General features: G+C 32.2%; 1 pseudogene; it reads left to right on the top strand.

The window, feature by feature from the left end:
- The first annotated feature begins 11,202 nt into the window (after positions 1 to 11,202).
- Positions 11,203 to 17,474, top strand: LOC148613513 (uncharacterized; annotated as a pseudogene).
- The last annotated feature ends 353 nt before the right edge of the window (positions 17,475 to 17,827 follow it).

The following is a 17,827-nucleotide window of genomic DNA, read 5'->3' as shown; positions in this document are numbered from 1 at the left end:
TGGACCAGAAATCGAAAAAATTATGATACTTCATGGTCAGACTTCATAATATGCAAATACTTCACACATGTTAAGGATACAGTCACTTTAGCTTTCATTCTACTTAAACTGTATGTCATGAATATATTTAACTTCACAAGATCGCGATTTATATCATCCAAAATGCGTCTCATTTCTGACTTTCCCTGGAACGAAAATATCAACATACCATTTAAATCAACCAGTACAATCATTGACTTTATAAAATCATTTTCCAATTAGTTATTTGCTTCATAGGTTCTGTAACACACTATCATTTTTTTTTTTGAACTAAGCACATTAAAATTAGCATTATATTTAAAAATAAAAGATTTGTTTCTCCTATTTGATACATTTCCAAACAAAGTAAAATTCAACGTTCGATTTGATGTTATTAATATTAAAAGTAAAATAAGAAAGCATTAATCTACACGTACGTATTAATAATTGAAGGAAGTATTAATTTGTCATTTTCTGCGATTACACCATTCATATGCAATATCTAAAATAAAATGTATAGTTTCAAAGTCATTTCTCTGGTTTGCTATGACTTTGTGATGAAAGATAATTAATCAAAATAATGATTGTGTTCCTGATTTTTGACAGAGTTTTGGTCAACATACCAAAAATAGGTTCACATGATTAAAACTTGTAAATTGTCTTAATTGACAATTATTATAATATTTAATTAACTAATTAACTAAATTTAAATAACTAACTAATATTTTGATTATGATTTTTCTACATATTATATTTTAATGCTGCTGATGAGAGGTTACTCCTTGAAACACGTGTACAGTATATCGAAATTTACAATATATAAAACTGGTATTTTTGCATTTAAGAACCACTGGGTCGATACCACTGCTGGCGGACCTGAGGTAGTCGGACCTGTCTGACCCTGATATCACATATTATCTACCCCTTTTTATGAAATTCTGCAGTATTTCGATAATTCACACTGTGAAATGAATTCGATAACATCACTCTAACACTTTCTCCGATCAGAACGTCGCAACTTTGATATCAATCCGCTAATAACAGAATTTAACATTCATGTTATAAATATCGATACATTATGAAGAAAACCTATATAATAAATAGGATAATCAATTGGTTATCGTGAATAACTAAAATATGATCACTCGTGCCAAGAACGCTTTAGGATTTAGGAACAAGTTTTTCACACTCGTTTAAGCTAGGCGTTCTTCGGCACTCGTATTTATAATAATATTTTGATTATTCACTCTTTCCAACTAATTATCTATTAATCATACATTACATGGCGGATTTAATTGCCCTGAACTAGTCAGTTCACATCATACAGTTGAAGAAGACGCTCCTGAATAAAACCACACGTGGCTCCAAGTTAAATAGGCCATATAATATATATGTATGCCAAACGAAGTGGTTAATGCTAAAGAAAGCTAAAAAAACGAACTGATAAGTTCCCGAAGAGCGTAAAAATACAAATGGTTCCGGGTAAAATAGGCGGTATACTATTTATACATGCCAAACGAAGCATAAGTGGATAATATTTCAACGACACAACCAACACGACGACTAAACTTATACATGTATTTTAAATGTGTTAAGTATGAACTTATCTTTCTACATAATTTAGTAGTTTTTTTTTTAAATATAAGTATTAAATAACACTAGTTAAGTAAGTATATCAATTATATCTCTGTCGAAGGTAGTCATAGATGGATCCACTGTGAAAAGCCTCTCCACAGCATGAATTTATGCTTTCAACTTTAGAAATGGTATCAAATGTATTATATTCTTTAATAAAACAAAAACGAAGATTTGGTGTCAAACTACGAAATAATTACAGTTTATTTAGCAACAACAACAACAAAAACTAAAATAAACAACAAACAAACATACAAACAAATAAACAAACAAACAAACAAACAACAATGAAATAACAATTAAAAAAGGAACAAATAACTCATTGAATAATTGTTGATGCCAGACAATGTAATGTGGACAGAAATTACATATATTAAGTCAATCGACCAATGAAAATGCATGTCATTATTTTAGCTTTGCAAAGCCTGATTTCTAGAGCCAAAGATAAACCTGACATACTCAACTAAAATCATACATACAAAGTAACAAAAGCATGAATGAGCAACTCGGACTCCACTAAAAACTGGGAGCATGGACCAGATGCACCGGTAGGGTAAGCGTTCTCTGCTTTTATAGAAACACCCGCCGAGCTGCTTATAAAAAGTCAAGTCCGGGGTAGACGAAAGAGGAAAGGAAAACTATGACATGTTGAACAAATCAGTTTTCAGGGCACAGATGGATACGCCGTAATGATCCACGAGTTCATGATGTCGACCATAAAACTTCTCTCCTGATATGAACACTCCATACGCAGGTCCTGAAGGAGTGTTGCCACAGATGAAAGGAAAGTTGAAAATTCTGAATGAAAAGTAATCACGTTTGTCGTAAAGTTTGGTCAATAGTTTTCCTTTACCATCGATTTCTAAGTGTAGGACAAGATATGAGGCTGACCTGATAGTGTCTGTAGTATCCTATATCTCAACTTCTTTGGGGTAGATGCGATGTATCAAATCCCCGAAATTAGGATTGTTTAAAGATAATACGTCATCTATATAGCGGAAACTGAGATTAAAGGATCTAGCCGAACGATATTCTTTCTTTCGGATCAGATCAGCTATAAATTCAGCCTCATAAGAGTAAAGGAATAGGACAGCAAATAGAGGAGCACAATTTGTTCCATTAGAATGCCGACCGTTTGTTGAAAAATGCGTTAACCACACTGGAAAAATATGATTAAAAATTCCAGCATTTTGTAAACATTTTCCTCTGTACATTTGGAAGATGATTTGGAATTATTTCTTACAAAGTATGAGGAATCTCTACCAAGAACTATACATATTTGTATCTAGGTGTACCATCTTTTTTGACAAAACAACGATGTATAATGTTTTAAAGTCAAGATATCAACTGAGTATGGGGAAAAGAAGTATATAGTGTTGAAAAATCATAGGTTTTAATGCTATTTTATTCAGATGATAGTCTTGAACTGATTGTTTCCAAAAGGTCTTTCGAATTTTTCAGGATCCTCACTGAATTAATACCACTACGGGAGTAACAAGAGTTGTGGTAGGACTGCAGACCCTCTTTGACAGCTACGAGTATAGAAGTTAAAAGTTTTGAAAGAGGTTTGGAGGCACATTTTGCAGATCCAGCTATGTAACTTTGTTTGTATGGATTCTTGTGGAGTTTAGGTATACACTACATAGATGGTAAATCACAATCATCGTTATATTTCTTCATTTAACTTCATACATGCATGACTAGTCCCACAAGAAAACTAATGTTTGCTTTGGTGAATATTTCCCGAAGTATTACTTGTTTATTAACTTACTGTGTATCCGAAGAAGTGGCTGTGTCAACTCAGTATTCACTGAAAGAAACGAAACTAAGACGATACTTGTGTTTAACTGACATTGCTCCTAATTAGTGAAACAATAAGTATTCAACACAAAGCTTAAGAGCAATAAACGCTTGCATCATCTAAATAATCGCAGTTATTTGTTGAGTATAAAAATTAGACTAGCAACAACATCATGTATATCCAAAATAGACTGTCTAGATTTGCAATTGAATTTAAAGTCACCCATGCAAACAAACATTCTGACCGTTTACAATGCAAAAACATTCATGCTTTTTATTTAATATAATTTGCCTATATAAAATATGCATGCAATTTATTTCATAAACGAAAATTCGTTACATACGATCATATCTATATATAAGGAGATTTTTTACTCATTCAGTACACCGTCAACCTGTGGCTACGCCTCGTGGCATACTTAGGTACTTCAGGTGTAAAACATCTTCATATCTACCGATATGAAAGTAGGTACCTTATAATAATCGCATAAAACAACAATTATTGTCAAGTCAAACCAATATTATTCACTTTGCCAAATGTTGAATACTAATAACATTATGTTGAACTGGACAGTTGGAAAACGATAATGATATTTTTACTATATTTTTTTTTTAGCTCTGACAGAGGTATAAAATTAGAAGTCTATTTTGTTATAATTCAATTCTTAAATGATGTGACGTAGACCATTACGATCGATTTATTTATTTTCTTTACAAGAACGATGATTTCCCGCCATATGTTTGGTTCCCTGCTAATTTATTACTTTATGTGGTAAAACTCATATTAAGTACCAGTTGTAGCATTTTCATTCGGAACTTCTGGTTTTTTCTTTTGCCAGCACTCCACAGTTTAGTTTAGTTTCGAAAAATGACATAAATGGAAACCGGTGGTTGCTATAGTGATTAAAAATGAAGAATCTATTGTTGATAAAACATTTTCTGAAAAAAGGGGACTTTTAAAAGTATTTTGCAATGCTTTACATATTTTCAATGTTGAAGGGGCTTTTTTTCAATGACAATTTGACTTCATTGTGAAAGTGAAAGTAAGTCAATTTTTTACCATGCTAAATTTAATAAGTGGATTACAAAGTGAAATAGCTCAAAATCTAACCGGCGATGCCCATACGTGGAAGGGGTTTTTGAAGGGAAAAGTTTGAACAGTTTCAGGGATTGAAATAAAAATTTCAGATATTTTGCGGGAAATTTGATATTTTTAAACCTGATTTTATGAACTTTTTTGCAAATTTTCGCATATTTTTGCATGGTTTCTATGGTAACCCTATATGCTGTGGGTAATTTTTTTCCAGAAAATTTTTACTGCATCCTGATGGCCTTGGCTTGAGCTATTTCTAGATATATAGATTTACAGATGCTTGACAATTTTTTAAAGTGATAAATACTACAAAGCATCAGATTACAAGACCAAAATTAGGCAGTTCTACAATACTGTGGAGTGCTGGCTTTACTAAAGGTAAAGAGCAGAAATATGGCGGGAAATCATGGTATTTCAGCTCTTCAATTGTGAGATAATAGGGAACATTTCAAAATATCCATAGAAACAAGATGGAGGATAAACAATACATTTCAGTGCAAAATTCTCGTAGGAAAAATAAATTTTGAATTTTTTCAATCTCGGAGGTAAGAACGAAAAATAATTGTAAGTGAATCGTAGTACAGAACGACATGAATAAAATGGCAAGTTTTTGAAAGGAACCGTCGAGTAATTACAAAAATAAACGCAAAAAACCGCAAACAATCTGAGGTGACTTGGAGTATCCACGGTTGGAACGTCAACAATCTTCCTACTGACAGCGTTAAACACACTGACGATTAATCGTTATGAATCCCCAAAAAATCCAGAAATGAAATTGAAATATTTTGTAGTACTTACCTATCGTATTTTTGATAGAATCCAAAATCTATCGAAATTTCACTTTCCTTTATATGCTGGTGTATCAGTGCATCATAAAAGTTTGAATATGGAATTATATTTATTCTCCCCCCCCCCCAACTATTAATGATGGTGCACTTCCTTAATATTACTTAAAATTCCAACAGTAATCGTGACCAGAGCCTATAATTAGATTTCATATACATGTACATATTGATTTAGTGCATTTCACCTTTGTGATATGCTATTCAATTTCACATCATTTATTAAAATAGGAGTAATATAGCCAGATAAATCACGAAATGGTCAGCTATTCAATTACGTGCTAGATACAAAATGCCATATAACATACAATAAAACACTGCAAATTAAGGTATGCTGTACACGTGATTCAAGCTGTAATCTTAAATCAGCAGCATAGAAACAAAATACTTCATGTTTGTAAAAAAGGAATTGCATACCATTGCCTTTCATTTTTGAATGATTTATGTTTAAATTGTAACGATTAAATCCAATAAATAATTTTATGCAATATCAGCGGCTACTTGTTGACATATATTGAATCTCATTCATTAAACCAAGTTTCAAATATGTTATCCTATAATTCTAAATTAGTTTAAATTGTTTTATTTATATTACTTCAAAGTTTTTAGACAGACAAACACAAAGTCTGTAGTCATATGGAGGTATGTGAGATAAGCACAATCACAGACTCAAGACGAATTAATGAGGTTGTTGGTTCAATCTTCCATGGAGAGCAGATTAATTATACAAAACCATAAATAAAATTAACATGGAAACAAATTCAGTCCTTCTATTATTGAAGCTCGTCACAGCCAAAGACACGTTTTAAGAGCTATAAATGTGTGAAAATGGGGTTATGTATTAATAAGCTTAGACCCTTGATAATTCCTATACAATGAACTTTGCTCTATTGACCTTTACTTTTCTTCCTTAATAAATATACCTTGTTACCGGTCAATGTCTTTTAGTAGAAAATGATAAACCTCGAAAAATCACAAAGCTATCTTTGTATGTTTTATGTTGTTCAGAACACTTGATCTTAAGTTACAAGAAAAGGCTATGTATGGCTTATAGGTAAAGGTCGTTGCTTCGAAAATACTACGGTGGTCACAACTGATGTTTCAACGTTTTGGTATGACTGAACGCGTGCTGTTCGTACTTGTTTCAAAATAGCGGCGTAATCGACCATTAAAAATGCGATAAAACTAATTAACCTGTAGTAATCTTTCGAATTATGAACTATTCGTAAAGAATATGGGTGTAGCAATATATTTAGCTGGATAAATGTCAAAATTAAGTGCCGTAGTCATATATATACATCCTAAAAATGTTGAAATCTGTAATTGTTCAGCTGTCCCAGGTAACATTTTTAGTCGCACGAATAATTTCAAAATTTGTTTTTTTATAATAAAATGATTTTAAAAAAATGGCAAATATCCACGTTTTTTAATGTTGTTTTATTTTGACGTCATGGTGACCTCATTCCCCAGCAATTGTTCAGAAATACTAAGGACAAAACTGTCCCAAAGAACACAACAGAACTAGTACACAAATTCAAACAAAGAGAAGGAGTATCATATATGGACAGGAGCACATTCTTTTAACATTTAAGCAATATTATTTTACTCAAAATAATAAATTTCAACATATTTTAAAAGAAAAACAGAGTTTTAAGAAATACGGTAACTTTTATTGAGTCTTACAAAATGTCACACATGCTCTTTTTCGCATTACGGCAATTTATGCAAAGTTCACGTCTTATTTTTATATTATTGCTTCATTCCGTTTTCCAATAACAACTGTTTTCTGAATGTTATTTTTCTCAGCTTTTCATTAAGTCCTCGACTTTTAATTTCTGATTCTTATTACTCTTACAACAGCATATTTTACAAATCTTACAAATTGATACAACGCCATAAAAATCACGTTTTCAATAACGGTAAAGGCGACGTTCCGTAAGTGTGGTTGGCGTTTTTTTCGCATGAGTTTACACTTAACAGCTACAATTCGCATTATCAAGTTAGAATTTTATTCAAAACAACAATTAAAATGCGACATTGTCGTATTTTTTGAGAAAAAAAAATCACCAGTGCGGTTTCGAAAATGTCATTCTTATAGTAAAAGACACACATCTAGATTAACCATTAAATTAAATATACATGCATGTTACTGAAAGTTTTTGATTATAAAAATAATCGCAACTAGGCCTATAAAAACCTTTTTTTATTTTTACCATCACAGTTTTCCTAGTGATAACGTTAATACATGGGTTCGGTGAAAAAAAAAAAAAACTGTCATGTGAAAGAAAGGAAATGTTATATTAAATACACAGCACATGGCAGGAACATTTTTTTTTGTGTTTCCTCCCCATGAAAACTTTCTACAGGAGAGAATCAAACAAAAATATTACTGAATGAGGCACCGATACAAACATTTTTAATATGTCTTTAGAAAAAGAAAGGACATTGCAATATGTCACAAATACAAAACTCACCTACAATAAAATAATGTTTAATGTTAATTCATTTCAAGAGGGTTACTAATAATAGTACAGTGTATTGCTCTTTTGTTTATTTCTTTATAAAAGCAATTTTATAATTTATAATACATTGTAAACATCAGACTGAGTTCTTCAAAGCTATTCTAGATTGCATGGTGCGGTTGATCATTAGTTATTATTTTTTTCGTGGTTATTTATCAGACAACTTTTTATCAAAGAAAAATAGCGTCCACGTTTCCTCTGATTCCCCCCCCCCCCAAAAAAAAAAAAAAAACAAACGTCGTAACGTTGTGTTACCACTGTAGGTACGAACAGCGCGCGTAAGGTCTATAGGTTTTCAACATGACAACGTCATTCGTCTATATCCATCATAGATGTTTTACCACTGTTCGTGACCTTAAACGAGCAGTACAATGGGTGCCTTGGAATAAACTTCTTATAACTATTTTCACAGTGTTCAAGTTTATCTACGGTGTTAATAGATTTTGTGCTCACGTTCGCTGCTTTGTATATATACTTTGCCCGTTATATATACCTTGCTAAGCTTTTCTCGACGCACATCTTCCGATTGAATCGTTATTTCTTTCTTGGTCTATTTCAAAACCTTTCTTTATGATAAGAATCGATTTTCTTTTTGTTGACACTTAATAATCATATTTCGAAATAGTGCTTTTCGACAGTTATCGTTTTTTAGAATCTAGTTTCCTCGATTACTCTTTTTAAATACGAAAAATCGGCACCAAATACTGAAGCCGCAACAGTGAAACATCTTAATACGTCAAAGAAAGTACATGGCCTTGAACGTGAAAACAAGAAACCCAGACGATCTACATACACTATGTAGAAAACCGAGAAAAAAAATATCATTAGAAAACGAAAGATAAGGAAAATAAGACGATGTAAGGCATTAAGAACGAGCATAATGTCGACATCTTTACAAAATAATTTTTGCGAGCCCTTTTGATAGCTTGCAGATTAAGGTTGAACAATGTACACTTATGATTGTGAAAACAAATATGCAAGTTTATACTGTCGTTGTGTTTGCTTATGATTTTCCAGGAAATGTTAAAATTTATCTCTCTGTCGCGTTTCGAGTTAATTCGATAACCCCTAAAAACCTTACTTCTTAATTCGACGGCTATCGTTGAAACTTTTGAAATTCCTATACAGGAACTAACAAACAGCTTAAATATGAACAGAAAATAAAAAAAAAAGTAGCAAATGTATATCTGCTTTATATTTTCTAGCTAATGGAGTACAATGTGTTACCATTAACGTTTAAACTTTAGTTATATTGTTTTTTTATTTATGAGTATTTAGCTATATCATAGAAATAGTCACCTTCCTAGACCTTAATCGCATATCCTTTATAACATTATACATGTAACACCCCTATTCGGAGCGCACCTGAAGTATAGTTAAAATGTATGATGCAATGAACATGATATGTCATCACATGATGTATCAACCTTTAACCTTTAGCACCACGAGGACCGGTGGTTCAGGGTGATATAGTAGTTTCGAGTTGGTATGGCATTTAATACAGATATTAGCATGTAATATGTAGTATTCAGAGAATCCCTGATATGTATAACGTTAAGTGCCACGAACATGCACCCACACACTTCTCAATACACCAAATGAATCCTTTATCAATTGCCTTGGATACAGAATTGCGTTTACTATATCCATATCCTTAGTTTATACCAATTAAAATTAATATCATGTATGCATGCCTGTCTACTTCATCTTTTGTGAAACATGTCAATTACCATTAGTAAATCCTGGATGCAATTTTAACTGACCTAAGTAAATACATTTCCTGAGAGAAATAAAACAGTCGCATAATCATTACAATTCTTGAACAGTCATCATGGCAATTATTCAGAAAAAAAACCAAAACAAAACAGGAACACACTTGATACTCTAGTGTTTGTGCTGTCCAAAAAAAATAAATAATAAACAAAATAAAGTGAAAAATGAAAAAAATGTGTTCCCCGTTTTCTTTTTGTTTCTGAATACTTGGCGGGGTCATAAACAATATTTCATATGTGATTAAAGTCACCGGTAGGGGTCTTCATAAACTGAGGAGAAGAAGAATTTAAAATTGCTGCCCAACATGCTCAAAACTTATTTTCATTTTAGAACATCCAATTAGGTATTTCAAGGCTATCATAAAAATAAAATACAAACATAATCCACTGAAAAACATAATTTTAAACATATACTGTGAGGGATTAATAGGGGATTAAACAGCTTACCATGTTTATTTTCGATCCTTCTTATTTTGGATTGTAACATTGCATTCGGTCATATGTTTGAAGAAAATGTTAAGTCATTCATGAAAAGTGATTCTGAGCTTTTTTTCTTTTGAAATTCGTTTAATCATGTCACAGACCTAATCCTGTTTTGGTATTCGGCGCAGGAGATATTTTATATTATCGTACATGTACATGTATGACCGAATCCAAGTCAAATGGTTTACGGTTTACTGACTTCAGTTTAAGCAAGCCGGAAATCTATTATCTATTATTACAAATACATGTAGATTTCGCATTTAGTAGAATGAATTCTCATATGAAGTAGTCACTTCGAAACAGTCGGGCTGAAACTGATTAGTAAATTTAGAACCGATTTAGGGAATGGCCGAGTGATCCGGTTGGACTTTTCCCTCCCGTTCCATCCAAAATCTCCCATAGACCATGAGTAAGTTTTGTCTTGTTTAACTTGTTAGAGCTCTTTAATGGTGGCGTAAAAAATATATGCCCAATTAACAATGGTCATTATATAGATAGCAGTGTTTTATCGAATGTTCCCAGTGTAATATATTTCGATGATTCACACTGTGAAATAAATTCCGTAATTTCACTCTCGGAGTTTCTCCCGAGAGTTTGTCGAAAGCTTCTTCGTCATTGATCGGAAGTTATCCGGTCATTTTCCAGAAAATTTGAGTTTGTTTACCATGCAACATGGACACAATGGAGGCAACTCTCGTTCATGTTATCCGAGATATTTGACTTAGTTTTGGAGTATATGATGCACAGATTATTGCATAGTATTTATTACATAATATTCTTTATAATCCTTTGTATATGCAAACACGGATCTCGGGGCTGATGACATGCATGACCTCTGGAAAGCATATGATTTCAAAAATGCTGTGTAACCTAGCATACCCAAACGGGGTTAACCAATACAAAGATCCAAATTTCAAATATTTTTCCACCTGATGCAAGTAACCATTTGAAACATTTAATTAATACTTCAGTTTCCTAATTATTCAAACATTCTAGTGACTGAAAAAACCTTTAAATTTGGATTACATCCTTTACCCATGGTCTACTGTCTTAAAAGGTAAATGAGAAATATTCCCTCAGATAAAATATTCAATTTGAAATATTAAATCCTGCTTTTAACGATGTTTATTATTAGTTTGTTCTTTAGTGCAGGAACTGAATATTTGTGTAATAATATTTTGAATCAATAGTGTCAATAAAACTATAGTCTACGACCAATTTTTATTTCAGATTTGAACGATATGCTATTTATGTTACGTCGATTTTTGTTTTTGTTTTATAGTACATGAAATAAGAGACACATTTCCAATATACCTTTTGCTGCTTTATTTATGGAATAAACAAAGCAAATAAACATTATTGTGCATATTGCCTTTTTATTTTGTACAGATGTTTATACATGTATATATAAACAAACAAACAAACAAACAAACAAACAAAAAAACAAACAAACAAACAAACAAACGAGTGTAGCAAACAAACAGATTACACAATAATACATAAAAGGGACAAGACCACCATTGTATATTATGCGGTTTTGTTTTAATTGCAACGATATTTATTTCATAAACTGATATAAACATATTTATTTGTACATACACATATTGACATGAAATCAAACTATTACCATTTTTTTCATTGTTTTTATCTGTATTAAAAAGAATGTTTAAGAAATTCCACTTATTACCTACAAGTGAGAGCGTTAAAATAGTAGAGTTCATCACAAATCTCGTCTTAGTGAAAGGAAATTTTCATTTACTAAAATTATAAGCATTTTTGTCATATTAAATATTAGAAGATAAAATACTAATATATACATATAATATATATTAACTTAAAAACTGATATCTACGCAGAGTGCACAATTAAATAGCCCCTCAACAGAATAGTATTAAACTCTTCAAATTGAGATGGGCAGGGGTACTGCGGGGTGCCAACTTTTCATTTAATAGAAAAAATGTTGACTAACGTGTTGTAAATAGTACACAGTTGTATTACATTCACTTACTTTTAAATGTACAGACAAGATTTTCATGAAAACGCCGTCACCAAAGGTATTGAAATAAAACTTCGCCAATAAATTAACCTCTCTTCCGCGTACTGCTCTTCGAAATAGAGAGAGGGTGTACCGCGTGGGAGGGGGGGGGGAGGCATTTTATCCATATTAAAAAAAATTGCTAATTACATAAAAGCGTTTCACATACTAAAGTTCATAAATGATTTTCATGAACAATAATAGCCAAGGACGTAAAGAAATCCCTTAGTCGGTAATAATCATATATATCACAAATACCATATATAAGTGCTAAGTATTGAGTATATATTCATAACACGAAAGCGGCAATTACAGCAAGTAAAGGAACAGTCAGCTCATCGTCAGCGTCTCTCATATCGTGCGTTTGATTGGTTAACAGTGCGTGACGAAATATTTTGGGGGATTTTTGTGGTTTATAACCACAAAGACAGTCAAATTATATCCTCGAAGCTACATTATCTTAGTTATATAATGACCAAATAAAGGGTGTAACGGATATACGAAAAGTGCTATCATTTCCAACTTTATTGTTATAGTGTTATTTAAATTATGTGTATCATTTATTTCCAGTCTATCCCACGGCTTTCTAGTGGATAGGCACAAGTTAAACTTTTAAATCGCCGTTGACAAAAGACACGTTCTGTTTGAATCTGTGTAAATCACAGCGGGTATCGTCTCCAAATATTTATATTTGTTTTTTTTTGTATCCCCCCCCCTTACGAGTACCCGTATGAAGAAAGAGTAATCAAGGGAACCAAGGTTATAGCGGTAATCAAAAGAATGTAATCCAGGGACAAAGACCAGACATGGAAAACAGACATACACAACAAAGAACATAAAGTAACTAAAATCATACATACAAAGTAACAAAAGTAAATGAGCAACTCGGACTCCATTAAAAACTGGGAGCATGGACCAGGTGCACCGGTAGGGTAAGCGTCCTTTGCTTTTCTAGAAACACCCACCCGAAAGATAAAAAGCACATAATTTGGTGGTAATATCTAAAAAAAAAACTAAATACAAAAACGCAAAGCTTGCCTTTATATACAGTTTTATTGATTCTTTCACACACAGATTTAAAGTATGCAAAGGAATGCCCTGGCGCTTGTTACAGAAAGCAAGTTCACGCCAGTGTTTATGAGTAAATACCAAATACAAAATTAGCATCAAAGGTTTGTGTGAAGTCATACCCATTAATATGTATGACTGCCTAAAATATCTTTATTTCAGCGGTGTATGTTTTTTTTCAGTACTAGATAATTGCATTATTTCATATTGGTTGTTAATTGTACTTAAAAGTCCCTTATTAGCTGGTAACGACACTAGTGTTATTTGCTTATTTGCGTGTTTTCCTTATGATAAAATAAAAGATGTTCAAAGCTAAGTCTAGATACACATGGATAAAGAAAAAAATATTCGAAAACATTATAAACAACGACGTCACCAGCAGCGCAAATACACTGAATGCAAATTTCAAATAGGACAGCCAACAAATTGGCAACAAACGAAATAAGATTAAATTATCCAAATGAAAACGTCATAAAAGGGCACAGATTTCAGGAAAATTAATTCGGTTGTTATTTCGTTCATAACAGCAAGTTTTTTTTACCTCTTTTACAAGAAGGAAGATATACACTCCTTGAAACGTTCACGTTTCCCATTTTAGCGTTCGTGCATGTTTATCGTGAGTTTACACTCGTTTTGCGTTCGTTTAAACGCACGATAGAAGAGTTCGTTTATAAGCCTGTTTACTAATATATGCAGACATGCGCAGAAACTGCTCTGGGTGGATGCGAAATGTCGGCTCCACCCACAACCTGATAAATGTTCCAAAAAGTTCGATTAACAATAAAATGATAACTACTATTTAAAATGCAATTAAATTATAAAATAGGATGAAATAGAATATTTTTACGCATCGTTGATGTCATGACAACGCCATCTGTTTACACTAAACAAGTGTGGCGACCCGCGAAAATTCAAAGAAGCTGCCATTCGATGATCTGAGAAAACTTGCAACTGAGTTTAACATTCACTTGAAGAAAGTGAAGAAAGATGATCTAATAGGAAGATTATTGGTGCAGAATGTTGATGAAGCTAGTCTTACTCCAGTTAGAGCGGTCTCTAATGCCGTTGAGATAGTTCAAGCTGCCGGTGGAGATGATAACCTGTAACCATTTCTCTCAGTTCATTAATCCCCTCTTCCAACTACGTTTTTTGAGACATCTCCAAAGCCATCGTTCTCAAATATTTACAGATTCATGATACTGAGATCCAGAGATGAAGGTCGAAATGTCAAGAACTTCAAGGGTCTGGACAGATCCGTAAAGCATTTCGATGCGGGGGATATACAGGAAATTTGTTTTTCATTGGTAAAAGAGTAATCAAGGGAACCAAGGCTACAGCGGCACTCAAAAGAATGCAATCCAGGGAAAAAGACCAGACATGGAAAACAGACATACACAACAAAGAACATAAAGTAACTAAAATCATACATACAAAGTAACAAAAGTAAATGAGCAACTCGGACTCCACTAAAAACTGAGAGCATGGACCAGGTGCACCGGTAGGGTAAGCGTCCTCTGCTTTTCTAGAAACACCCGCCGAGTTGCTCATAAAAAGTCAAGTCCGGGGTAGACAAACGAGGAAAGGAAAACTATGACCCGTTGAATAAATCAGTTTTCATGGTGTTGATGGATACACCATAACGATCCACGAGTTCATGATGACGACCATAAAACCTCTGTAGTGATGACTTCAATCTTGAAGCAACATAAAAATATTTTAAGCAACCAATACAGGGGCGGATCCATGATTTTAGATTTGGGGGCGCACAGTAAAAAATTCGCCAAGCAGAGTGAGGCGAAACAATTTTTAAGGTTAAATTTTGAAATATTCTTCTAGAGTGGGTGAAATGTGGATATCTTTTGTTGTAAAATTAGCGAGAAATTAAAGTTTCAACCTAAATGCGCCAACATTCTATCCCTGACAACCCATGTTTTGCAAATTTTAGGGGGGGCGCACGCCAGCCACGCCCCCGCTTGAATCCGCCCCTGAAATATATTATTTTTACACAAAAAACTGTTACACTAATATTATATTATCATCCAAATGGTAAAATGTTCTACCAAACTTGATAAAAAGACTCATTCTAGCAACACTTCTACAATAAAGTACTACTAAATAATTACCACCCCACCTAAGCCATATCACATGGACAAAATTGAAAATTTATTTGTCTTCTACATTTTTAGCATTATCACTTTAAATAACTACTCTTAGTGTACTATATATATATGATAAAATTCTTTGAAGCATTTAATGATACATTAAAATCAACAAGTAAAAATATATTCTGAAGATACTTAATCCTCTTAAATGGTGACAATATGAGTTAAAAGAAGTTATTTTGTATTCACAGATTGATGCAAGAACCTTCTGCTTTAGATGTTTCTGCCGGGCATCTATGAAGAAGCAGCGATACCAAGTTTTCGTGTGTGTTACAGTGTCAGAAGACAAGAAATCCATGACAATAGATTTTGCTTACTGCCAGTGTCCTATTGGGTATAGTAATATTTTTCCCTGTTCATTTTACATAAAGTTATTTTCCATGAGACAGGCCAATCTATAGGTCACACTGTTACATAAAACAATGGACCTGTACCTTTTACCATTAAAAAATACTAATTTTAAAACCATTCATAACATTTGAAAAATCAACCTTATCTATTGAAACAAGACAGAAACAAACAATAAACAATTAAACAATGACAACCACCAGACTACAAGTTCATCGTGGCTTGGAACAATCACATTAAGTATGACATATTTAGCTGAGAAAAGTTTTCAAAATCTTTCATTAGTATGTTCTTTGGTGTTTTGATTTGAAAATTTATTTTACATGATAAACTTAAATTTCTTTTGAATTTAGGATGATAAAGATAAGTCTCAGTTTATATGTTAACAAACAATTGGTTTTATTTTTAGTTTAGCCCAGTCATGCAGCCATATTGGAGGTTTGCTGTTTGCATTATGTTACAGCTCTGCTAGTAAAAAGCGCAATGAAGAAAAGAGCTGTACATCAGAGCTTTGTTGATGGAATTTTCCAAGAACTGCTCCACAGAAAGCCCAACCCTTGAAAAGTCTGGACGTGTCAAAACCAAAAGTAGGCAGTGAAACATCCAAGAATTCCAGTAGTATGGCTAATTTTGACCCTAAACATTCTACAGACAGAACACTTGATTTAAACAGAATACTGGGTCATCTTACTGAACTAAAGGCTGCTTTTCCCAGTAGTAGTAAGCCAGTAAACTAAAACTCATGATTTGTTCACTTACATTGGACAAATGTAGAAACAACCAATTAAATCACATAATTTCTATTCAGTATACTCTGGCAGGACCATCCATACAGCTATCATTAACTTGTTCAGTATTAAATCACCTAATTTCTATTCAGTATACTCTGGCAGGACCATCCATACAGCTATCATTAACTTGTTCAGTATTAAATCACCGACCATCCATACTGCTATCATTAACTTGTTCAGTCTTAAATCACCTAATTTCTATTCAGTATATTATGGCAGGACCATCCATACAGCTATCATTAACTTGTTCAGTATTAAATCACCGACCATCACATACAGCTATCACTAACTTGTTCAGTATTAAATCACCGACCATCACATACAGCTATCATTAACTTGTCCAGTATTAAATCACCTAATTTCTATTCAGTATACTCTGGCAGGACCATGCATACATATATCATTAACTTGTTCAGTATTAAACACTTTAATATATAAAACTGCCCAATTGTAAGGAGACAGTAACTTTGAACTACAGATAATATGTTCTTATTTAAAAGTCATAAAATTAATATTATAAAATTTCAAACTTTTTGATCTTGCCTTCTTTTATTGTTCCATTATCAATATATGATGTCATTTGTCATTTTCATGTTTTTTCAGCTTTTATTTTTTACATATCATATATTATTTACTATTTTTTTTCCAATATGATTGAGCATTTTTATTACAATGAACTAGAACAAATATTTGTAGATAAGTATATCTAATAGTAGTAGTTCCTCTATATTATAGGTATGTGTTGCCTTTGGAATATTCCTGACAAGGTCCCTGAAGCTGTGGTTGAAGAGGGGGTTACAACGACAGAGTCCCCACTTCATATTGCTATAAGAAGAATGGTGTTTTCTAATATTAAAAAAACATTTTTTTTTAATATTTCAAATTCATTTTTTCAATATTACTAATTTGATTTGTAATATTACTAAACCCTTTTTTAATATTAAAAAAATCATTTTGTGATATTATAAGACATTATAAATTCAATTAAATTTCTAATATTAAAAAATGTGTGATATTTCATAATATTTCTAAAACCGGAATAGTAATATCAGAAAATGAATTTCTAACATAAAAAATATTTTCTGATATTAAAGAATGATTTTGTAATATCACATAAGAATGTTTTCTAATATTACAAAATAAGTGTTTTCTAATGTTAAAACATAATTTATTAATATTAAAAATTGGTTTTCTAATATTACTAATTCATTTCCTAATATAACAAATTTGTTTTCTAATATTAAAAATTCAATTGAAT

The sequence above is a fragment of the Perna viridis genome, chromosome 6 (assembly GCF_037379345.1).
Source record: "Perna viridis isolate PV_CMFRI_1.1 ecotype Kerala chromosome 6, ASM3737934v1, whole genome shotgun sequence".
Classification (NCBI taxonomy): Eukaryota; Metazoa; Mollusca; class Bivalvia; order Mytilida; family Mytilidae; genus Perna; species Perna viridis.
Note: the sequence above shows the minus strand (reverse complement) of the source record. Positions and strands in the feature narration are given on the sequence as shown.